The 7,818-nt window shown below is 35.4% G+C and overlaps 2 long non-coding RNA genes across 2 annotated transcripts; both read left to right on the top strand.

The window, feature by feature from the left end:
• Window positions 1-799: 799 nt before the first annotated feature.
• Window positions 800-2,675, top strand: LOC128681986 (uncharacterized). Its single transcript, XR_010370299.1, has 2 exons — window positions 800-1,552; window positions 2,523-2,675. It is a non-coding gene; the product is annotated as an uncharacterized LOC128681986 (long non-coding RNA).
• Window positions 2,676-4,597: 1,922 nt separating this feature from the next.
• On the top strand, window positions 4,598-6,698 carry LOC128681985 (uncharacterized). The gene is made up of 2 exons (XR_010370297.1): window positions 4,598-5,575; window positions 6,546-6,698. It is a non-coding gene; the product is annotated as an uncharacterized LOC128681985 (long non-coding RNA).
• Window positions 6,699-7,818: the final 1,120 nt, after the last annotated feature.

Below are 7,818 nucleotides of genomic sequence, written 5' to 3'. Positions count from 1 at the left end.
AACCTTCAGTCGGAAACGTGCAGCATGTCAATAGCAGAGCTGGAGCTGGAGACGGGCGGGCGCGCGCTGGGCGGCAGGTTCACGACGGCGGAGGGGCTGCTGCGGGCCACGGCCGACCAGCTGCGGGCTGCGGGCGACGCGCCGGGGCTCGCCAGCGAACGACTGCAACTGTAATCATTTCAAAAATAATAATTAACCGTATCCATCCTCCATCCATTTCTTCTCAGGTCTTCCTCTATTCCTGGAACCCTTTACTTCCATCTTCAATGCCCTTTGAGTGACGTGATTTTCATCTCTTCTTAACCTAAAAAACCTTAAAAAATAATTAAATAATAAGGTCATAATTAAAAGCAGTCAAGTTATGGAATCTACTTCCAATTAGTATACAGGAGTCAAAAACAATTTCGGTCTTTAAGAAAAGGGTTAAGGAATATCTCCTTTCTGTTTGATCCTAATATACATATATATTATTTGTATTTACTATTATAGTTTATTTACTATATGTAGTTCTTATACATGTTTTATACATTACACATAAAATATTTAAGTTTATTGTAATTTTCTTTTTTTCCCATTCTTCTTTCGCGGGTCTACTGGAAGAAATTTCTATAGAAATAAATAATACACTTTCCTATTTGTAAGTTTTATATTTACACTGTTATGTTGTGTACATAAATAAATATAAAAAACTTTTTATCAGAGTTTGTCCAAGAAATTACAATGTGCTCAAGTAAATCAACTGCACTGGCCACCAAGATTTGCATTAGACAATTAAGTTGAATTATTCTAATTTTAAAAAAATTTTTCGCTGTCAATTGTTGCAAAATGTTTTAAGTTTGAACGCTAAGTGTGTCTGTGTACGTGGCACCGTAACTCATCAACGGTTGAACCGATTAGAATGCGGTTTTTTTTGATAGGTAATTTTTGTGCGGCAGCTCTTAGATATGTTTGATCAAAATCGGCTCAGCCGTTCAAAAGTAGTAACGAAATGAATAATGATAAAGTCGGGGGTTTTTTAATTTGTATTTTTTGGGTTCCAATATTATATTTACACTAGCTGCGCCCCCGAGCTTCGCTCCCGTGGCAATTTCGGGATAAAAATTACCCTATGTGTTATTCCAGGTTATATTCTACCCGTGTACCAAATTTCATAGCAATCTGTGCAATAGATTTTGCGTGAAAGAGTAACAAACGTACATACACACATCCTCACAAACGTTAGCCTTTATAATATTAGGAGGATTGTAATTGCCAATACACATTATTTCAGTCATGATGGAAAATGATCTTTTTCTGATTGGCCCGGGTCTTGGATGTTTATCTATATATGTATATGTTATAAAATGTAGTATCGTTGAGTTAGTATCCCGTAATACAAATCTGTGTGATTTGTCCTTACTTTAATTTATTTATAATAATGATGTTCACAGATTCATAGAGAAGCTCCAAGAAGTGTTGGACGGTAACCGTGCAGTGACCATAGTGTTGGACGACCCCGCTGGTAACTCGTATGTTCAGAGCTTGGCCGACGACCCGACCACACCAGACGAAGGTAAATCCTTAAAAACATACAGAATCCCTGGAAAGATGTGGTGTGAGGATTATGGGTTAAATCTCGAGGGATTCTAATTATACTCTCTTGGTTTCGTTCGTCGTCTCCGTGTAATGTCCAAATCAAAAGTAGTTTCGTACTTTTTACAAATAAAAAGGCGGTATTTTATGACATTGACAGCTGTCGTTAGACATGCTGCCACCCAACTAATTCCTAGATTGAGATATCCGATAGGTACCTACTGTGTAAGTGAATGTTTATGAAAGATTTACATTCTGAATGTTTGTATGGAATTATTGTATCAGATATCTTATCTAGTCACATATATCAAGTAATTTGAAATTTTAGAAATGGCAAATTAAATTAAAAATGTAATCTCCTAATCTCCTAAATACGTAGCACGTCCACATGCCGTCTCTTTCCCCCGTGTCGTGTGCGTGTTGCAGTCAAATCTCTTATCCGGTCAAAACTCAAGCCGCTTTTAACCAATCATAATGTTGATCAAGTCAACGTTATTTTTGACTGATTTGATTGGTTAAGTTGGTTGGTCAAAAGTAGACTTTACTGAAAATCTTTAGTCAATAGATTCTGGTTATGATTGTAAATTACACCATTAGTCACAAATACTATATATACTAGAAAATCAGTCGCAATCATTGAAACTTTAATAGAGAAAAAAATATATTTATATCCATACAATAAATATACAACAATTTCCTCAGCAGCGTCTGTCTGTTAGCGAAACACAAAAAACGACTGCACGAATTTTCATGCTGTTTTCACCAATGGACAGAGTGGTTCCTGAGGAAGGTTTAGGTGTATAATTCGTTGCGTGGTTTGAAAGAAATGTGCGCAACGTAGCAATGAGGCGTACCTCTGAGACGCTTTGTATGAGATAGGCCGGAAAATTGTATAGAAATGTTCTGTCTCATTTGGCTTGATTTGTCTATAGTTTTGTCTTTGATTACAGGTGTTAAGATAACGAGATACGAGCGCTCACACGAACAGAACGAGGAGCTAGGACTCAATGATATGAAGACTGAAGGATACGAGGAAAGCTAGCGGGCGTCATTACGTTTTAATGTATTTTAACCCAAGCAGAGAATAAATATATTTGTTTATTTGTTGTTGTTTCAATAACGGCGAGGAAATAAATGATAACTTTTTAGTTGCGTTGAAGAAATGATTTTTTTAATGATATTTTAACTAGCTATTGGCCGCGGCTTCGCCCGCATGAATTTATCTGCGAAAGCGGAACGGACGATTTACTTACAAACTTTCGACCCCATTATAGTCAGTTGGGGGTTGATTTTTGGAAAAAAAAACGTAGCCTATGTTTGAAGGGGAGTCTTTAACTACATGCATATCAAATTTCATCGAATTTGGTCCAACGGTTTAGCCGTGAAAGCGTAACTTTCAGATTTTGACAGAATATTAGTATGGATTTTGCAAAGTAATAATTTTTAAAATTACCAATTATTGACAATTTTCTGAACAGATAATTTCTTAACGGAACATCCCTATATCAACAAATAAAAACGTTTTAATTTAGATTCCCGTCAAATGTTTAACTTTATGTAAGTACTACCTAACCTATATGTATATAACTTCAATAAATGATTTTTCTTTGAAAATCGAGATTTTTGAGCAATAAGTCCGCCTTTGCTCCATATGTACCTAAACTCTATTCTTTGTGTACCTAATGTGTTTATGGGCAATAAAGTTCATACATTATTATTATTATTTTATTCTAAGTCCCTGTAGCGACATTTTGCGAAAGAGACATTTTGTGTCTGAGCCAGAAATACTTGTTTACTTTGTTCGGCAAAAAAAATTACGGTTTTTACCAGGGTTTTTACATTTGTTTACAAATTTGGTACTTAGTAAGAACACTCGTTGTGGGTTTCATACAATATCTCATCCCATATTTGCAAAACATCATATCAAATATTTTTCTATAGGAATAGAATTATTGTTTTGATTTAGTTCTGTTGTCTGATTCGGCTAGTTTTATGAAATGGTTGTGGTTGTGAATTGCGGTAAATAAAAATTCTCATACAAACAATGCAATGTTCGTGCAGTCGCCGTCGGCATCTGTCCGAGTTTTGCGATTGTGTACCTATCGAAATAATAGTTAAAATTTCTTAGCTATGCACCTATCTACATACCTACTTCCTGGATGTAGATAACCAGAGAAGAAATTTGGCTTTTTAATTTATTTTTGAAAAAAAAAAACAACATTTTACATGACTGCTCAAAAAGGAGTGCTGTTTTTTCAGGTTTCGTTGCTGTGCTTGTGCTTTAGGGTCATGATGGAAAATGATCTTTTTCTGTTGATGTTTATCTATATAGGTATGTATATGTTACAGAATATAGTATCGTTGAGTTGGTATCCCATGACACAAGTCTCGAACTTACTTTGGGGCCAGCTCAATCTGTGTGATTTGTCCTAATATATTGATATAACCTTCAGTCGGAAACGTGCAGCATGTCAATAGCAGAGCTGGAGCTGGAGACGGGCGGGCGCGCGCTGGGCGGCAGGTTCACGACGGCGGAGGGGCTGCTGCGGGCCACGGCCGACCAGCTGCGGGCTGCGGGCGACGCGCCGGGGCTCGCCAGCGAACGACTGCAACTGTAATCATTTCAAAAATAATAATTAACCGTATCCATCCTCCATCCATTTCTTCTCAGGTCTTCCTCTATTCCTGGAACCCTTTACTTCCATCTTCAATGCCCTTTGAGTGACGTGATTTTCATCTCTTCTTAACCTAAAAAACCTTAAAAAATAATTAAATAATAAGGTCATAATTAAAAGCAGTCAAGTTATGGAATCTACTTCCAATTAGTATACAGGAGTCAAAAACAATTTCGGTCTTTAAGAAAAGGGTTAAGGAATATCTCCTTTCTGTTTGATCCTAATATACATATATATTATTTGTATTTACTATTATAGTTTATTTACTTATTTACTATATGTAGTTCTTATACATGTTTTATACATTACACATAAAATATTTAAGTTTATTGTAATTTTCTTTTTTTCCCATTCTTCTTTCGCGGGTCTACTGGAAGAAATTTCTATAGAAATAAATAATACACTTTCCTATTTGTAAGTTTTATATTTACACTGTTATGTTGTGTACATAAATAAATATAAAAAACTTTTTATCAGAGTTTGTCCAAGAAATTACAATGTGCTCAAGTAAATCAACTGCACTGGCCACCAAGATTTGCATTAGATAATTAAGTTGAATTATTCTAATTTAAAAAAAATTTTTCGCTGTCAATTGTTGCAAAATGTTTTAAGTTTGAACCTAAGTATGTCTGTGTACGGGGCACCGTAACTCATCAACGGTTGAACCGATTAGAATGCGGTTTTTTTTTATAGGTAATTTTTGTGCGGCAGCTCTTAGATATGTTTGATCAAAATCGGCTCAGCCGTTCAAAAGTAGTAACGAAATGAATAATGATAAAGTCGGGGGTTTTTTAATTTGTATTTTTTGGGTTCCAATATTATATTTACACTAGCTGCGCCCCCGAGCTTCGCTCCCGTGGCAATTTCGGGATAAAAATTACCCTATGTGTTATTCCAGGTTATATTCTACCCGTGTACCAAATTTCATAGCAATCTGTGCAATAGATTTTGCGTGAAAGAGTAACAAACGTACATACACACATCCTCACAAACGTTAGCCTTTATAATATTAGGAGGATTGTAATTGCCAATACACATTATTTCAGTCATGATGGAAAATGATCTTTTTCTGATTGGCCCGGGTCTTGGATGTTTATCTATATATGTATATGTTATAAAATGTAGTATCGTTGAGTTAGTATCCCGTAATACAAATCTGTGTGATTTGTCCTTACTTTAATTTATTTATAATAATGATGTTCACAGATTCATAGAGAAGCTCCAAGAAGTGTTGGACGGTAACCGTGCAGTGACCATAGTGTTGGACGACCCCGCTGGTAACTCGTATGTTCAGAGCTTGGCCGACGACCCGACCACACCAGACGAAGGTAAATCCTTAAAAACATACAGAATCCCTGGAAAGATGTGGTGTGAGGATTATGGGTTAAATCTCGAGGGATTCTAATTATACTCTCTTGGTTTCGTTCGTCGTCTCCGTGTAATGTCCAAATCAAAAGTAGTTTCGTACTTTTTACAAATAAAAAGGCGGTATTTTATGACATTGACAGCTGTCGTTAGACATGCTGCCACCCAACTAATTCCTAGATTGAGATATCCGATAGGTACCTACTGTGTAAGTGAATGTTTATGAAAGATTTACATTCTGAATGTTTGTATGGAATTATTGTATCAGATATCTTATCTAGTCACATATATCAAGTAATTTGAAATTTTAGAAATGGCAAATTAAATTAAAAATGTAATCTCCTAATCTCCTAAATACGTAGCACGTCCACATGCCGTCTCTTTCCCCCGTGTCGTGTGCGTGTTGCAGTCAAATCTCTTATCCGGTCAAAACTCAAGCCGCTTTTAACCAATCATAATGTTGATCAAGTCAACGTTATTTTTGACTGATTTGATTGGTTAAGTTGGTTGGTCAAAAGTAGACTTTACTGAAAATCTTTAGTCAATAGATTCTGGTTATGATTGTAAATTACACCATTAGTCACAAATACTATATATACTAGAAAATCAGTCGCAATCATTGAAACTTTAATAGAGAAAAAAATATATTTATATCCATACAATAAATATACAACAATTTCCTCAGCAGCGTCTGTCTGTTAGCGAAACACAAAAAACGACTGCACGAATTTTCATGCTGTTTTCACCAATGGACAGAGTGGTTCCTGAGGAAGGTTTAGGTGTATAATTCGTTGCGTGGTTTGAAAGAAATGTGCGCAACGTAGCAATGAGGCGTACCTCTGAGACGCTTTGTATGAGATAGGCCGGAAAATTGTATAGAAATGTTCTGTCTCATTTGGCTTGATTTGTCTATAGTTTTGTCTTTGATTACAGGTGTTAAGATAACGAGATACGAGCGCTCACACGAACAGAACGAGGAGCTAGGACTCAATGATATGAAGACTGAAGGATACGAGGAAAGCTAGCGGGCGTCATTACGTTTTAATGTATTTTAACCCAAGCAGAGAATAAATATATTTGTTTATTTGTTGTTGTTTCAATAACGGCGAGGAAATAAATGATAACTTTTTAGTTGCGTTGAAGAAATGATTTTTTTAATGATATTTTAACTAGCTATTGGCCGCGGCTTCGCCCGCATGAATTTATCTGCGAAAGCGGAACGGACGATTTACTTACAAACTTTCGACCCCATTATAGTCAGTTGGGGGTTGATTTTTGGAAAAAAAAACGTAGCCTATGTTTGAAGGGGAGTCTTTAACTACATGCATATCAAATTTCATCGAATTTGGTCCAACGGTTTAGCCGTGAAAGCGTAACTTTCAGATTTTGACAGAATATTAGTATGGATTTTGCAAAGTAATAATTTTTAAAATTACCAATTATTGACAATTTTCTGAACAGATAATTTCTTAACGGAACATCCCTATATCAACAAATAAAAACGTTTTAATTTAGATTCCCGTCAAATGTTTAACTTTATGTAAGTACTACCTAACCTATATGTATATAACTTCAATAAATGATTTTTCTTTGAAAATCGAGATTTTTGAGCAATAAGTCCGCCTTTGCTCCATATGTACCTAAACTCTATTCTTTGTGTACCTAATGTGTTTATGGGCAATAAAGTTCATACATTATTATTATTATTTTATTCTAAGTCCCTGTAGCGACATTTTGCGAAAGAGACATTTTGTGTCTGAGCCAGAAATACTTGTTTACTTTATTCGGCAAAAAAAATTACGGTTTTTACCAGGGTTTTTACATTTGTTTACAAATTTGGTACTTAGTAAGAACACTCGTTGTGGGTTTCATACAATATCTCATCCCATATTTGCAAAACATCATATCAAATATTTTTCTATAGGAATAGAATTATTGTTTTGATTTAGTTCTGTTGTCTGATTCGGCTAGTTTTATGAAATGGTTGTGGTTGTGAATTGCGGTAAATAAAAATTCTCATACAAACAATGCAATGTTCGTGCAGTCGCTGTCGGCATCTGTCCGAGTTTTGCGATTGTGTACCTATCGAAATAATAGTTAAAATTTCTTAGCTATGCACCTATCTACATACCTACTTCCTGGATGTAGATAACCAGAGAAGAAATTTGGCTTTTTAATTTATTTTTGAAAAAAAAAAACAACATTT

This window comes from Plodia interpunctella, chromosome 29, assembly GCF_027563975.2.
Source record: "Plodia interpunctella isolate USDA-ARS_2022_Savannah chromosome 29, ilPloInte3.2, whole genome shotgun sequence".
Taxonomy (NCBI): Eukaryota; Metazoa; Arthropoda; class Insecta; order Lepidoptera; family Pyralidae; genus Plodia; species Plodia interpunctella.
Note: the sequence above shows the minus strand (reverse complement) of the source record. Positions and strands in the feature narration are given on the sequence as shown.